General features: G+C 36.9%; 1 protein-coding gene across 6 annotated transcripts in view; it reads left to right on the top strand.

The window, feature by feature from the left end:
- The window catches only part of LOC127567561 (transcription factor 4-like), a 470428-nt gene that overhangs the window by 198798 nt on the left and 253880 nt on the right, over nucleotides 1-17750 (top strand). Inside the window, exon 1 of one of the 6 annotated variants that reach the window (XM_052010597.1) lies at nucleotides 9848-9866. The exons of the other annotated variants lie outside the window; for them this stretch is intronic. The gene's annotated coding sequence lies outside the window, so the exon portion shown is untranslated. Of the gene's footprint in view, nucleotides 1-9847; nucleotides 9867-17750 lie in introns of those variants that run through there. 6 annotated transcript variants of the gene reach the window in all.

Genomic DNA, 17750 nt, shown 5'->3' with positions numbered 1-17750 from the left:
TACTCAGCAGACAGTTACGTGATATTCAGAAACGTTCGTCCTTTATACCCATTTCTGTGCAGAAGAATCGAACCAGCACCGTTTTTCTTTGTTGTTTATTTAGAAAGATAACAATTGGGTACAGCTGGAGGCAACTGTAATAACAATTTAAAAAAATACTCTTTGTTATATACATCTAGATAGACATCTTCTAAAATGGTTTTATTCAAAGAACAGAAAAGATGGAAATGTTTTTTGCTAATTTCAAAGAAGGGAAATTTGTGCAGTTCTGTATCTGGTTTAAAACTCTAATTCATGTTGGTCTTAAAGTCACTCCAGTAGCTTCTTCCTGAACAGTGTGCTTGGTAAATGATCAGTAGTTTGGTATATCTTTACATAACTGCACCTCTCTGTCTATGTGGAAATGCCCTGTAGTATTAGTTATGCATGCTGCAATTAAATTGTACATTATAATTTGCAAATCTCTAAATATGTTCATAATGCAAGTTCTTTGTTAGTTGATGTATGATCTCATGCTGAATGTTGAGAATGACTTGGCAGACGTCGAGCTCTTCGGTTAGTTTTGTCCCACCCCTCCACTCCATTCAGAAAATGATAGCAAAGCAGATGCACTGGTTTGTGATTCCAGATAAAGTCCATCACCAGACTCGATACACCATGCAAAAAGTTCCTGTTTCCCTTGAAGCATTATACTGATTCTGTTTTGTAATTACTGAGAAACTAATATGTCTTTCAAGCATTTTCTATGATGTTTTATACTTCGAATATGCATGCTTTCTTGTTTTCTGTGTTTAGATTCATTATCTCATTTGGAGTGCTGAGTTAACCATTGTGGAACCAATAGCAGATGAATGGTTATGGCTTTGCTTTAACTTTCCACCACGTGTCTGTATAAATTGGTAAAAGCAATGCCTCCCATCCAGTGAGATAGTTGCAAATATTTCATGAAGATGGGGAGTAGTAAGCCAACTCTTGTTTTAGATGACCTCAGCAGGGTGTTGCAGACTGTTGGGTTTTGGCTAATGCCTTTTGGCTGAAATGTACAGTAGGGTGCTTATTGCCAAGCATAATTTGCAGGGAATGAAACAATAGCCTACGGACGAGTATTCACGCTGTGAAGCAGTGTCTAGGCGAGCCAGTCTGGAGATGTCTTTCTTTTGCCTGCCAAGTTCGACCACCCAAAATAATACGCAGCAGTTTTATTTATTCTAAGCTGAAGAGGTTGTTCATTATAATTCTTAACAGATACTTTAGTTGTGAGCACTTACAGTAAAAATTGGTTAACATAATTTTGGTAAGGTTAAGCAAATGACTCTGCTTTCCCTTGGTGCATTAATAGGCTCCTTGTTGTCTATTTATTTGTCCTTTTAAAACAACATTGAAAGGCTTTTCTTTGTCCCCTTGTGCTGCTGCTTCTCACTTTATTTTAAAATGTCTCATTTGCGGCTTGGCTGTATCAAAAACTGAGCAGCTTGTTTCAAAGTACACACAAAAATAATTATTAAAATTGTCTTGGATTGATCACCTAATAATTGTGCACATTGCGCTGCTACTGTTGTGTTTCGCAACCAATACTGACAGAAGATGAATGACTGTAAACTCGCAAAGCATGTATTATGGCAATCTCTCAAAACAGCAATAACTAGTCAGAAGTTAAGACTTGAAATATAAAACTTTTTTAAAGATTAATGAAAGGCAAAATAGGTACTCATATGTTCATGTATTGCTAATTTAAATGGTGATTACAGAAGAATATCTTTAATACTGTGGTAACCTTTTTCTCTGATAGGGTGTGCACTAGGGGGAAGGCAGACGAACATGCTCAGCTCCAAAAAATAGTGGTACCTGCTCTGTTTGAGAAATAAGCTTGTATTTTGTAGCTTTCCACAAAGGAGGACCAGACTCTCTCATATATCATATAACTTGCTGTACTTACTGTATTGATTTGAATGATTATTTGCTGCAAGGTGATAAAACATTTATTTACGTACCAAAACATTTGCTACTAAATTCAGACCAGTGTTAGAAAAGGATTTTCAAAATAAGTTGGACTATGTAAATAAAACCATAATTTATGGTGTGTTAACTAAGAGTATAAAACATTGTTACGAGACTGTTTAGTGATAGAAAGTATAAATTGTTAGTACCATATTAACCTCAGTTCAGTAAAGGTTAACCTAATGGCATTTTCCTAACCAACTTATTCAGAAGCACAGTGCAAGACAAAGCAAAAGGTCATTTGAAAGCATAACAGGCAGTCTTTTGCAAGAAAGTATTATGGAATAATTTGTATATCAAAAGATGTTGACATAGGACTCTGAATGTAATCCTTGATATGTATAATATTTTGGAATAAATATCAGTGGCAATACCTGTGGAAAATAAATAATTGTCTATTTATATTGTTATGGTGATTGGACATAATTTTTGTTTTCCAAAGTACCTGGATCAGTTCCTGATTATACAAGGGCTAAACAAAATAGTACAATGTAAAGCGAGAAGGTCCAGCACACTAAAATTAGATTAAAAAAAAGATTAAATGACTTGAAATATATTTTGCTTCCTGCAGTGAAAATGCCAAAAAGCCTTGATGAACACCTATCTGTATCGAATTCTAAACACTTGTGGTTGTTCTGTGTGAATGTTACTTTAATATTTCTCTTTTGGCTTGCTTTCTGTTCAGAGATTCTTATCATTATCTTCAGAAGGCTGCGTGCTTCTCCACATCAAACAAGCAACAGTTGTGTATCAGCACAAATTCTGTTTCAGTTTCTGCTCTTAAAAAAATTAATTTCAATAAGGCAGTGCCAAATGAATTTAGTAGTGCTGCAGTGTTACAGAAAGTTGTAGAAATATATATTGCTGCCTGCAATTCCTCCTTTTCTGAGATCTCATTCCTAAGAAATTTTTTGGAGGGAAGTGTTGCACAAAATGTTGCATTACCGATCATATGGGGATTTTAAAAAAAAGTCAGACCATAAAATTACTTAGTTCCTTAGAGTTAATAAAAATAAATTGTAATATCAAGCTTGTAGTCCTTGTTGATTCTGTGCAGTCACTCCTATTGTGGACCCTATCTCACTCTTCAATTTACGAAAGGAAATTTTGTCATTAGTACTTCTGATTCATCCTGTTGCAACTATTTTCTTGGGCAGACATGGCAGTACTGGGACTATTGTATACAGTGGAATAATGGATCATTTATACTTTCTATAATCTCTTTATCAAACTTTCTCTTTTAAATAAGTTAATCTTTTCAGCTTCACTTATTGGAAATTTACTTGCTTAATATTTATGTAGGGTGAAGATATTGCATTTAACCTGTTAGATGCTTCAGCCTTTCATCCATCACTGATTGAAGCTTGTTCATTTATGCAGATTTACTAATTTTAAGCTGTCCTTCTATTCTGCTGCATGGCATCTCTGAAACCAGTTGCGTACTTGTACATTCTTTGTATTGTTTTGCTTGGAAGAGGTTCAGTAATTGAGTCGGCTCTCGTTGGTGCCAAGTCTATCCTGCATATAGAATGGCATAAATTTGGCAGCAGCAAACGTGAAGATCTTGTGTGTGCAGTTACTCAGAGGTTGCATTTATCTACAATGCTTTTGTAAAACGTTTGAGTATGGTTTAAAAAAATATTTGTGTCAATCTGGTTCAGTCCTCCCCGTGTCAGATAAAGGAAGCGATTTATGTGGATCAATACTATAACCACGTAATTATTGCCTTGTATTGATGGATTGAGCAATCCTTCTGCAATCAGAATCAGGGTGACGCACCTAACATGTATAACACCAGCAGTGCCTGATTAGTTCATTTTTCTTTATAGAAAATAATAAAGGTGGTAACAGTAACTCTACCAAAAATATGGAAGTGATACATTTTAGAACTGTGTAAGACTTGGGAGAGGAGGGGCAACAATTGCTACAAGATGAAATAACAAAACAACATGAAACATTAAAACTGATAAGAAAACAAGCATCAGATGTTTCTGTAAGGTTTCATGTTTAAAAAAAATCTTTTTTTCAACTGACAAAGTGAAATGAATACACGCTGGGATCAGATTATGGACTTCAGCTTTGCTTTTGTGCTCCATGTATACATTTCTTTGCCAGTTTAGTTTGAGGATAAGGTGTCTGAAGGTTGGAGGGAAGAGTTATACAGTAAGTCATGACATGGGTACTTGCTCAAATGTGTAATTTGCCTTTAAAGTTTATTGTAGAAAGGTTGACTGCATACTTTGTTATTTTTCAGACAATTGTACATTAAGGAATTTAAAAAAAATATTTTGCCCACAGCAGTACTGTGTTAAAACTAATTTGCTAATAGAGTCATAGAGTTTTACTGCACAGAAACAGGCCCTTCAGCCCAATATGTTCTTGCCAACCTTGTTGTTACGCTAATCCCATTTGCTTATATTAGGCCTGTATCCCTCTACTCCTTTCCTATCCAAGTACCTGTCCAATACCATTGCATATCCTGGATATCAAGCCTGGGCTGATAGGTGGGTTTCTGGAACTGTTGTGTTGAACCAAATATATCTCCGTTTAGCAAGGTTGGGATTAATATTTGTGACACACAGTAAGCTAGTCCTTTGAATTAATACCTAGGTTTTGCAGGATTTTGTTTTCTTGACCTCTGCTTTCGATGAGAAAGTTACAACAAATGGAAAGCCTGTTCCATTTGTTGTAACCTGTATAGCTACTAACATAATTGTGTCAGTATGTGCTTTCATAAAAATTGTTATTCAGCTAGTATGTCTTAGTGTAGCATACATCACCTGCTCTTAACGTTGCTTCTCCTGGATGATGGACCTATAACAACCTACAAGAAGTAGCTTGCACTTGAATAGCACCACACTGTGCCTTCAGAAGATCCATAGTACTTAACAATCATAGAACAGAACAGCACAGCACTGGAATGGGCCCTTTGGCCCACGTTGTCGGCTTTTGAAAAGCAGTCACTTGCTAGGTTGGTTTGTGCAGGATGCTCTCACAGACTTGAAAGGAAATAAATCTGTTTTATTCATGAAAGTTGAGAGAGAAATATTGACCAAAACTCTTTTGTTCTTCAAATAGTAAAAATTAGGTCTTTTTCTACTCACCTTGTTTAATGTAACATCTCACTGCTTACACAGTAATAATTTGGCTATTTGCACATATTACAGTGAAAGGCCAGACTGATTTTTTTTTCATTTTGGGATGTTTGGCAAGGCTAGTGTTTACTGCGTATTTACTGTTTGTCCTGTAACAGTTTGATGTAGCTTGTTGATCCACTTCAGAGGATGATAACTGTGGGATAGGGAGTTACAAATAGGCCAAACCAAGTAAGACAATCTGAAGGGCATTGGTTCCTTTCGCATTAGAGTTATTTAGAGGTTTCATGACAATTTGGCTGTGTTGCTGGAACTCAGTTGTGTTGACCATCCTTTAATTTCCAGATTTTTTAAACAACTCCAAATTTTGAAACTGCCATGGTGGGATTTGAACTCTTATTCCATGGATCATTTGCTGTAGCTTTCTACTCCAGTAATGTAGATTTTATGCTGCTATAACTGTAATGTGCTCATAACCTTCAGACATGGAGTTGGTAGTACTACCCTATGAGTAAAAATGACTATGTCAGTGTTTTTCCAGTTATGCACACCCAACAAGTGTGTGGGTTTTAACATCACAAGTATATTACATGATTTACTGAAGTCCTAGTAACAGCTTAATAATATCACGTATTTTCCCAAAAATTATGGAGCATTAGTTGCTTTCAGGGTGAGTCAAGTAATGGTACAAATCCAGACAATTTTGTATTACACATAGTGCCTGGAAATGGACCTTTTGTTTGGAGGACTGACCACTGATATTGAAGTGCATTTCATATAGTGGTAATAAAATTAAATACTAATTTAATACATTACTTTTAGTAAAATTAGAACTGACCTTGCACTGTGGGAATGCAGCTTTTCCAGCAACCAGATGTTGAAATCTTTAAATCAGAAATTGTAATGCTACACGACTAAATCAGAGACTACATTATCAGGCCTTCTCATTTAAATTTTCATTTTATTATCCACTTCCTTCATATTAATAATTTTTATGACATTTCTGAAAGGCTTTTGCATTAAATTACCAGATATTTCAAATCTCTTTCCAGTCCTTAAAGTATAAAATTGTTTAAAAAAAACACAATCCTGTAATTTACTGAAGACTGTTCATCCAGCTGTTCAGCAAGTGTTGTCATGAAAATTCACTAGTTTCTCTTTTTGTTACTTTCTTGACTAGAAACAAACTAATACTTTATTTTCTGAGAAGGGGAAGAGAAGGTGTAATAGTGTAATATATTCTCATGGGGGTTGTGAATACTTTGTTTATCGTTTGCGCACTGATTATTTATTTGAAAGAAAGGTCTTCTGTTGCTTCAAGTGATTCAATCAGAAACCCGTGGGTATAAATTTAAACTAACTTGCCTTGCGGTAAACTGATGGGATTGGCCAAGCACTAGTTTGAAAGCCCAGCTGATTTAACCCGCCATTGATTTCAATAGTAAAACAACGATCGGCCTGTTCTTGTCAATTTCCTCCTGGGTACGTTAAGTTAAAGTTATCCTTGGAAGTTTGTACTTAATTGTCTGAGTGAATACATTTAATCACCTTCTATAAGCTAAAAAAAACATGTTCTTAAAATAAACAGACTTACTAAAGCGTAGTATGTCTTCAATCAGGCATGATAGGCATATCCTGCCTCAAAAGGAGTACTCTAAATATTCTACCCTTCTCATCTTTCTTGATCATATTTCAAACAAACCTCTTAGACCAAGTTTTCAGTCACCACCTTTTTCTGTTGAGTTTATTATAATAAAGCACTTTGGGAACATTTCTTTGTTAAACATACTATATTAATGCAAATTATTGCCTTTGCCTATGCAGTGCTCAATGCAGGATATTGTGCTTGTGTCATCTGGTTAATTATGTCAGTGTTTTGTGTGTTCTGTAAAATACGTTGAGATGCATATCAAAATGTTGAATGTATTGCATTCTAAAGAATGATACAAATCTGATCATTTTGTGGAACCTTTTTTTTTTGAGTAACAGTATTAGATTTTCTCCCTTACATCACCTTTAGAACATGGTCACCCACCTTGAATTCCCCAAATTATAGCCAAATGCATACTTGCTGATGTGTATTTTCTGTTTTAATGTAAAATATAGAAATATGGAGAATATAGGAAGTGTTTAGTACAGAAAAATTTCATAGAGCACATTGAAATACAAGAATGAAGAGGTAATTTGCACTGCAGTAGTGAAATATGATCAAAGTTGAATTGGTTTAATTCAAGCTTTCCCTTATCTTGCTTGCCCTCAATGTTGATTCGTTTAACAGATAGTTAGTTTCAACTGGTGATTTTTGTCATTTTTAGGGCAGATATTGGCCAGTATTAAATAATCTGCTGCTGGAAGTAGTTTCCCACGGGCTCGGTGAAACAAAATTTTATAATCTGTGTCAATAATCTGTGTTTTATAATCCTGGCTTTTCCTATCAGATGGGTAAACCTTCAACATTGTGATTCTCTCTGACATTTTAGGCCCATGGGATCCTCTAATAGAAGTGGCTGATGTCACAAAATCCAAAAAAGTTATCTTCCATAACCATGAATTTGCATCGTGACACAAGGCAGTTCAAGTCTATAATCAATTTGTACAAACAATAGAAGTATTTGAGGTCAATTAATGGAAGTGAATTTTTTTTTTGTTGGGAAGCTTTTAAACTTCAGCATGAACTTGTAGTAATAGAAGTGCCCTGTTAACCATTTCCAGTGACCCATTTTTTGTGAATAATCCTTTGTCTGTTGTGCTTCTACAGAGTGTTGAAGTTTCAGGCTGAAATATATTGCTTGAAGGCAGCAAGCCTGAGCCTGGTCCCTTTACCTTCCTGTTCTTTGGAAGATATTTGGCCTTGTCATTTATCTCCTTGATCTAGCTAACACTGGCAAACATTTCCTGTTTGTTTCGGATACCCAGTGTTAGCATCGACCACTCCAAGTTCGGGTTTAATTAATGCAGATGTCGAGTAAAGCTTTTCCTTGCCCTGATGAAACCTCAACTGTTTATCTCCCTCCATAGATGCTGCCGTACCTGCTGAATTCCTCCAGCATTTTGTGTGTCTTGCTTTGTTCTTGCCCACCAATGTTTATCCACACCACCTTCAATGTGCACTAGCTCTTTGATCAGTATGACAATCTCTCAGATCAGTATGACAATCTCTCACAACAGCTCCAATATCTGAGGTTACTAATTAGTAACTTAGTTGCTGGGTCCAAATTGTGAAACACACCAATGCCTTTCCAACATCTTTGTAAGACCATCTTTACCAGAACTGCAGCAGTTCAAGGCAGCTCATCACCACCTTCTCAAGGGTTATTAGGGATGGGCAATAAATGCTGCCATTGTTGATGATTCTCACATGTTGTATATGAAATAAATAAGGAATGCTTCTTATGCTACATGACCATTCCCATTTGGAATTGGATTGAGGCTACCCAAACTCATTTCTTATAAGATCTTCCAGACAGAAATTATTTCTGTTGTGTTATGCAGATCTCAGAGGTGATAGATCAATATCAAAACTGCTCTACCACCAAGTTCCTAATTCTGAACTTATTATTAACCAGCACCGAAACCAAGGTAAGATGCAGGAAACAGATAATGTTTTTATTAACCAGGCAAACTGTTATGTATCTGGGCATTGTAGATATTATTCAGTATTTCCATTGTTTCTTTGTGACAGTGACATAATATCACCTAACAATTTACGAATGTTTTCTTTGCTTTTCCTTTAAATGAAAGCCAAGCAGAATACTCAATGCATACCCGTGTATTTCAAAACAGGAGACTGTTGTTGATTGAATTATTAAGCCTACCAGACTCATGGTAACAACTTCCTAGCTCGGAGAGGTATTGCGTGTCCTTTGTTTCGTATTTTGTGGGAATATCATTTGGATTGTGAGCAGGCATCCCAAAGGTATGGTTGTTCTTTTAGCATTATATACAAGATTAAGAGTCATCTGGTCTAGAAGATGTGACGTCTCCAGCAGCGGCAACCTCTGCAGGCTCACCTGGAGTGCTAGCCCACATCTCAGCGCTTTGTAGGGAATCAGATAAATTAATTTCAAGTGACATTAAGAAGAGTACACAGCAACCAAATAATTATTCACAGATGTGTGTTGAAAATTTCAGCAGTAGTTCACATTCTTACTTTGTGCATTGATTTCTCTTTTGTTTGGGTTGTATCAGGCAGTAAATTTCATTTCTGATCAGACCTTAAAACATTGTGACATGTTCCTGTAATATATCAAGGTTTGAATTTTGAATGCTAGATATAGTTTCTCGAACACACGATAGAAAGCTCAGTGTTATGCCGCAAGCTGCAAAAGATTTGAGCGATTAATGCTACCCCTTGCCTTTCAGTGCTTCTTGCCATGGGGCTTGGCTGTGCCACCGCTGTCACTGTGCCAGCAAATATCTGCAGTCAGTACCGTTGCCAACTGCGCATTATCAGAAATCTGTCGTCAGATATCCGCAGTCTTTACGACGGCTCACTGTTCTTTACTGGCTGGATCATGCGACTAAAATTTTAACTCTTTCATCAAAACAAAACAATGTCGAACTGGTTTAAAAACTGGAACACTGAAGAATTCTGGCAGTCAGTTTGTTTTTTCTTCTGTAAAGTGGCCAAAGTTTGCATGCAGTCCTTTCAGTCCTGATATCTGAATTTATCCCTTGAAGTATTTTAGTTAGAATTGAAGTAGATATTGAAAAAAAAAGTCAAATTTGAAAATTAAGTCCAGAAATAACCAACAATTTTACTGATTGATTAAGGTAGGCTAATCACAGATTTTAATCAGCGCCTTTAAGTTATTTGATTAACTTATCATTGTGCCAATTAATATGTACTTTATATGAGTTTTATAGGCCATTGTTTTGGTTATTCCAATTTGCTGATTAATGAAAGTGATATGTATTTCAAGTTGACATTAATTTTCCCTTGCATCTTTTTGATGACAATATCTCTCTTTCACAACCAACACCATCCCTCCAACCATCCTTCTGCTTGTTATTTAATTCTACAGTCAAGAGGGTTCAAAATGACTTGTTTCTCTATTTCAGTCACTCACGGCTGTCTGCCTTATGCACTTTTCTCAATATTGTGGATATCACTGTGGTTCCAGTGTTTTGATCCTGTACATCTTGAATTTAAAGTGCAGGATTCAGTACACATCTTTGTCTTCCTATTTTGTGAACCATGCTTTAGACATGTGGCGATCTCACTTGCCTCCTTTCCAATCCAGGAACAGAGAAGCAATTGTAATGTTCGTACTTTTGCTTCAGAAAATCAAAGAACGATGGAGCGCACAAGGTTGTCATTCAGCCCATCATGCCTTTGCTGACTCTGAGCTCAGCCAATTTGCTACAGCCTTGAAATTCAATGGGGGACTTTTCCTGATATGTATGACTCAGTCAGTTGAGAATTCTCCATCAAGCAACTGTGGTAATTGAGTTCACTGAGATGTGTGGAATTAAATTTCTCTCAGTTTGAGTAATGTTGGTTATGGAACTGGTCTTTTCATTTGTCATTTAAACTAGCATCTTCAATGGTGGCTAAGCTCAGCAAGTGAGTGCATGAATCAAGGTTGAACCATTTATGAAACTCCCATAGTGGCATGGATTTCTAATATTGCTCATACTTTTCTCATGACATATATGGAGGCTATTTGGCCCATTGAGACTATGCTGGATGACTCACCTTAGCCTAAGGTCCCAGCATTGAAGAAGCCAATTTTTAGCTGCTCTGCCAAGGATGCCGCCAGAATTCGGCAGCAGCAGCTATTTGGAAAGAAAGGGGATTTGGCTGAGTCAATATGATGAAACTTATTCCACACGTAGCTGAGTTCAGAGCATGGATACAATTATAAGATTAATATATTGGGTATTTAGTAGAAATTTTCTTATACAGAGGTTGGTGAGATTGTGGTACAACCTACTGCTTGTTCCACATTCAAGGAGAGCCTTGAGGCATATGCAAAAGAAGAGGAAGGCAAGGTAGAAAATGGAAAGAAAACGAAGTATTACAGTTGATGATAAGCAATTGGGTGGGGAAACCTGTTTTTGTAAATTGGTATTGGTATGAAACTACAAGAATATTATGCTGCTTCTATTATACTGCATAATTAGTGCTAATTAGTTGATCAGATCCTGTCAGCATTGATCAGTATACACAGTTGTCTACATTGAATTGAAAAGGGAGAGAAGTTCCTTGGCATTATATCATCTATTTGGTTTTAGTCTACTGAAATGTATCTAAGGCAGAAACAGTTCAATTAAATATCAATCATTTTCTATCCATCAAGTATTCAACTGTCTATTAAGATTCAAAAGAATAAATGTAAAATCACATTTTTGAAAGATTAAAACAGAAGTAACGTTGAGAATTTACAGCAGCTGAGTGGACATATGAAAGAAGAGGCGAACATCCCTGCTGCAGTATTGATTTTTGAAATATGTACCCAAGAAAGCAAATGCAAGTTACGTTGATGCCACAGTCCTTTACTATGACTGTCTTAGTGAAATTTGTGCAGAAGAGTGAGACCTATTGGTCGAGCTTAGCATTTCCCTAATAGCAGCACTTGGACTTCTTTTCAAGTTGTAAGAGATTGCATTGTTTTATATGGAAGGATAGTTAATTGGTAAATGTATGAGATAGAATGTAGATGTACCTGTTTCTTTAGAGTTCTACAGCACAGAAATGGGTCCTTCAGCCCACCACATCTAAGCCATGGCTCGTAAGGCTTATAGTAGTAATTGCTGTGCAATTGGTCATCCTTCACTACCATCATTGGCATCAAACTTCCAGTATGTAGTCAAAGTAATGTCCTGTAGTTTCATGTGCCATGCATGTTCCCCATAGCCAAACCATTTTCTGGCAGCAGCTTCACCCAATTCCACAGTAAGTGCTCATCCCCATAATTCTCTGGTGCCCATTCTTCCTGTATCTCCATTTGAACCTTGTCTTAGCTTCAGACTCTCAACGTCTGCTTGTTAACACCATTCTTCAATCCCTCTCTCTCTGGCCTTCCAGGCCACCATCTTTCTCTTCCTACTCCCACTCCCAAACTTGGATACTTTATCACCTTCCCTTCAACTGTATCAATTTAGGGGTGGTTTTTGTAACTGGGCTAAAGGATTCCCTGTGCTACTGATGGGGATAGGTGGATGCCACCACTGTGGCGAGAGGTTTAAAGTATAAAATTCTCTCAGTATAACTTCTGGTGGATTTTGTACGTCATTCCAGGAAATGCCAAATCAACTATGATTGAGTAGGCAGATATTACTGCCTTTTACAAAATAAAAATCAAGGCTGGGAATCAGTCATGCAGGATAAATGACCCAGTCAGGTGTGCCAGAATAAATCTTTGTAAATTTGTCCATGTTAGAATAAACTTGTTTACAATCTGAGGTGATCCTGCAATATCAGCCAGAAGTACAATAGGATGCAATTGATTGGGCACATTAAGCGAGGTTCTTTTAATAATGTATATGTTGAAAAATAAGTAGTTAAGAATAATTTTCTAATTGTGTTTTTGGAAGATGATTTCTAATAATGCAAAATTTAAGGAAAACTAATATTACAACAATTAATATCCAACAATTAGAAATGCTGAAAATCTGTGGCAAATTGCTGGTAAAACACGAGCTTAAATGTTTAAATTAAATACTTAATTGGGGCCCTTTTTCAGTCCTGTTAATATTTCTGAGTATTTTAATGGAAGAACTGGGGCTAGCAATTGTACTGTTGTTAAACTTCTGAGATATTGGCTGCAGAATATTTATTTTGAACTTCAGTCATTTCCCCTGTCCCTCCCATGTTCTTGCACCTGCTACTAATAGAACTGCTCTGCTTGGCTGCTCTTCATGGCAAGTTACAGTGGCAATGATAGAGCTGGCAACAGATCTCCAGCCATTTAGACATATAAAGTAAGTGAACAAAGGGGATAAACTATGTTTATTTAAAAAAAAGCTAGGCATATGAAGCACATGCAATGCCATGGAAAGAGAAAGAGCCATTTAGTCCTGTGAACTTTCAAATAGACCACCCAAAGATAGGTTCTGTCCACATTCCAAGGTGAATTGCAACATAAATTCTGCTTGCAAATACCAGAGGGAAAAAAAATCCCTGCTGCAAACCAATTACATTTCAACGTAAACTTAAAAAATGGTACCTCATGATTTTAAGTTTTCTGCATTTAAGTACCAAGCAAGCTCTCAATGTATAATAATTCATATAAGTTATTTTCAGTTAATTATAGTAAATGTTAACACCCCTCCTCTTATCCTTCTACTCTGTATGAAGTGTGAACCCTCTGGATGAGGTGTAACTTTCACCTGATCTGATCCTGTTATGTGTGCTGCATGAGGTGAGGAATGCAGTACTATAGTTGTGTTTGCTACTGCCTACAGGATGATTCAATTATGCTTAAAATTCTCTCCGAAACATGTCTCATCAAAATTAATTTTGCATGAAATTTGCTGGGATATCTGGAGGTGGAGGATGTAATTAGAGTTCAGTGGCAAGGGTGCTGATCAAATATGCTGCTCTGCCCATGATATTCTTGAGGGTTGCAGTTCCCTCAATCCAGACAAGTGGCAAGTATTCCATCAGACTCTTGAACTGACAATTGCAAATGCTGAAAAGGCTTTGAGGAGTTGTGAGGTAAGCTCCTTATGCCGTGTACTCAGGATGCTATTGATATGCATATGCCTGCTTCAGTTATTACTGCTGCTCAGTGGTGACCCAACTGCCCTAGGATGCATGTGACAATATCTTGGAGGATGGTCATTGCAATGCACCTTAGCCTGCAAATGACTGGATGCTATCCCAGTCCCTCAGCTGGACTGGAAAGATGCTTCATATTTCAGGTTAAGTTAATAGAGTTGACTTAGAGTTTATCATCAGTGCCCAAAGCACTCCATATCCAAGAACTGAGAAAAAAACGAGGCATCTGATTCAAGCAAGGCTACTAATGTGAAGGACTTGTGCAACAGTGATTTAGGGCCTAAGCTACTAAGCCTTCCGCAGTCAGAGCCCAGTGTCATTGTGTCAGGTATGTGTTCCATTTATCGGAATTGGAACTCGGGAAGCTAGCAGGTTGAACATTGAAGGTGATAAAAACGTGAGTGAGATTTTATTTAGCAGCAGTCTGTGTTTAAGTCAGGGGCAAAAATGTAATGGGGATAAAATTAGTTAACACTGGTAGACAGTTTTCAAGGTCTGGGGCTCATCTTATGGTAGAGGATGAGCAGAGATTATGCACATTTGAATTTATCTCAAGTGGGAACCAGAGCAAAAGGTGTGGAATGAAAAGCAGGGAGTAATCAGGTTGATTTTAGTTTTCAAAATTTGGGATGACGGGAGGATGATCTATTGGATTATTTGGCTAGATGCATGCAACAAGAAGAGAGCTTGGACAAGATTTGGACCTCTACTGCAGATTTAAGAGAAAGTGCCGTTGTTAGTCTAAGTACAAATCTGTATAAAGGATGGTTAGAAAGAGAAACAACTGAAGGGCAGTTTATGAGGAGCTGTAAGTTATAGTGCCAAGAAATTCATCAATTTATTCAATTTTCATTCTTACCTTCAAACTCCATCATTGTCTTGCTCATCATTCCTTTTTTTATTTACTCCAGCTTGGTGTTCCATTTTATCTCCTCCATTTCAATGATTCTAAGCTATGTCCTTTCCAGTGTTATAACAGCAACAAGGGTGGACAGGAAAAAAAAATCCAACATATTTCAGTAAGGCTAATCAAACTATAGCCCCAAGACTATTGTAATCCAGCTCAGAACTTAAAGGCAGTACAATCCTATTTGCAGTCATTACTTACTTTATGGTTTGCCTTGTTTATATTTTATTACTCGAGAGGTTTGGAAAGAGCTGACATTTTTGTTCTGTTTATGGATAAGCCCTAAATTGTAACAAATAAAAGTATCTGCAACTTTAAAGGATGTAGTTTTATGAGAATGTGTATTTACACCTTGGTATATTCCTTTCCTGCACTTGGAGAGTTAAAACATGAACAACCCTGCATCCTTTGCCCATATTTAATGTTTCTCTGTATTTGCTAAATGTGTCTTGCTTCTCACCCATAATATATTTTTTCCTTGTTATATGTGAACTGATTGTCTGAGTGTTTTCAACATATTATTCATTATTGGCTGTACACCTGTGCTGATTAGTGATAGATGCAGTTTAATTTGGACAAGTTATTTCAAATGAAGAGTGAAGAAATACAATATGCATGGCAGATCGTTGGGTGAGCATTTGGTCCTTAAAACAGGCCAAGTGGTGTTAGATGGCTTGTTGCATTCCATGTCCAAACAGGACTAGGCAGTTGTATACAATATTGAGTAGGAATGCAAGTTAGATTGACAGATTGGCTGAGTTAAAATACCTAAAACTTTCATTGGGGCTCTGATCAGGCTACATTTAGAGAGCTGCATATCATTTTCATCTGTGTCTTATTGGAGAACCTATACAGCGTGTGCTATACAACCTACACAATGAGTAGTACAGTGGAGAACAGTGAGACTCGTACTATGTGCAAGAATGAAAAGTCGCACAGAAGCACCAGATGAGCTGGGATGTTGAATGTCAAAAAAGGTGTCTGCGAGTAACTTGCAGATTGTATAAAGGGTTTTAGATACGTAAACCTAGAGCTATTCTTTCAGGACTGTAGGAAAAGAAGAATGGGTTCAACGTTTTGAAGGACACGTTTATGACATATGGCATGAAGTGCTTTACATAGAGACTCATTAGTGCTGTAGTGCATTGGCAAAACTGTAGTTGACACCAGACCCTGCACATATACATAAAAAAAACTAATAGATGCCATGACGGAGAGATAGGAGAGTTCATATTCTGAAAGGATGAAATGGACCAAGGGAACTTCTTAAACAAAAATCCACACTGCAATCTATAGCATTGCCTATATTTTTTCCATATTAAAGTTGTGTATAATATAAGTTTTCATCTTGCTATGCACATGACTGAAAGGTAAAATGGCCAATTGTTTCCAGTTCATAGTCTCTAATAATTTGATTGTGGCACATGATCACAAAATTCACAGCTGAAAATATAGTCACGCAGTGCAATGTTCAGAGTTTCTAAACAAGTTAGTGATGAAATCTGGCAACAACATGGATGGTTTTGAATGAGATAGTCGAGACAGTTGCATTTTTAGTGCATATAAGTTCTAGCTCAGATTTGAGTGGGTGAAAATGGCAGCGATGAAGCCCTGTGACTGAGAAGGTGAATTTATTGGGGTTCTGTTTTTTTTTAATAAAAGCTCTCTTTACAGCCTACTGGCTTCAGTAACTCTTTGGTACCTTTTAGGTTTTGCCTTTGCTTGAGTGCTGGAAGGTTGCCCATTGATGTCATGGAAACACTTGAATCACTAAGAATGATTCATGTCTCTGCTTTCCTCCCATCCTCCCCCACACAGGCAGGAATAGTTCTTTTAACCCTTGCAGTATTTGGTATCAATGTTCATTCCAGATACACTTGACATGTTCTATTCCCTTTCTTCTCCTTTTATGTCTCTTAGCATTGTATTTCTATCTCTTTTACATGGGGGTGGGGATCAGCAATAAAGAACGGGACAGGATATACTGCATGATCGCCAACAACCCCAGCTTTGCGCTGAGGGCAGAGCTTGTCTTTTCAGCAGCCTCCTCTCCTGCAACAACCCCCTCCCCCTCTGTCTTTCTCCACTAACCTCGACTGATCTGTGGAGAACTTCACTCTTACACCGTGGTCCATCCAGCTGCGTATTTCAGAATAGGTGAACCTCGCTGTACAAAGTGAGTTAAGTCTGCATGTTGATGGAAACTGCATTTCAAACTCGTCCATCTCTACCTTTGAGGGGGTTCAGTACTTCTGTGTGTGCTGGTCAATAATAAGTGTTTTTATTCCCCCAGATTTATCTACATATTAGTAGCGTGAAGTAGAAGAAAAAGAACAATAGAAACAAATAACTTTAATAAAATCTGAGAAAAAAATAATACACTCATCGTAGTCCTTGCTTCACCAAATTTGTCTCATGATGTTTCGGTTCCTGTTTATTCAGCAGGGTAAAAGTATAAATAATACGTTACATTAGGGGGTGTGTTTGCAAGTTAAAAGCAGAATTAGATCAGTTTCTTAAACTTTAATCTTAAATAGTATTTTCTTACTAGAACATACTTTTCTTAATGCTATTATTTATGCTATTCTAATGTTCATGAGGCATACAATTTCCATTGATCAGCTCCAGATTATTGTTCTGTCCAGTTGAAGTGTTGACATTGCAAACATTGTTAACCTTCTGCAAATATCTCAGTACTTTCAGCTTGCAACAGAATCACAGAAAAGGTTTGATGAGAAACCATGGCATCTCAGAATATGCATACTGTCTTAATGCAATTCAGATCTCTTTCAATTCTTAGTCTGTTTACTGGCTTTTAAACAAATTAGCAGAAGCTTTGTGAAAGTGTTGAAGCTATTTGAACTATTTTGGCCAGTCCTATAACAGAACATAAGATATTCACCATGGTGTTGAAGGACACAAAAAAGAAATGTGAATTTGTCTCTGTCTTCCAAATACTGACATCTTGCTGTAAATTCTTGTTTTTATATTGTTTTGAAAACTTGAGTAAATGGATTCTTTTGTT

Source organism: Pristis pectinata, chromosome 2 (assembly GCF_009764475.1).
Source record: "Pristis pectinata isolate sPriPec2 chromosome 2, sPriPec2.1.pri, whole genome shotgun sequence".
NCBI lineage: Eukaryota > Metazoa > Chordata > Chondrichthyes > Rhinopristiformes > Pristidae > Pristis > Pristis pectinata.
Note: the sequence above shows the minus strand (reverse complement) of the source record. Positions and strands in the feature narration are given on the sequence as shown.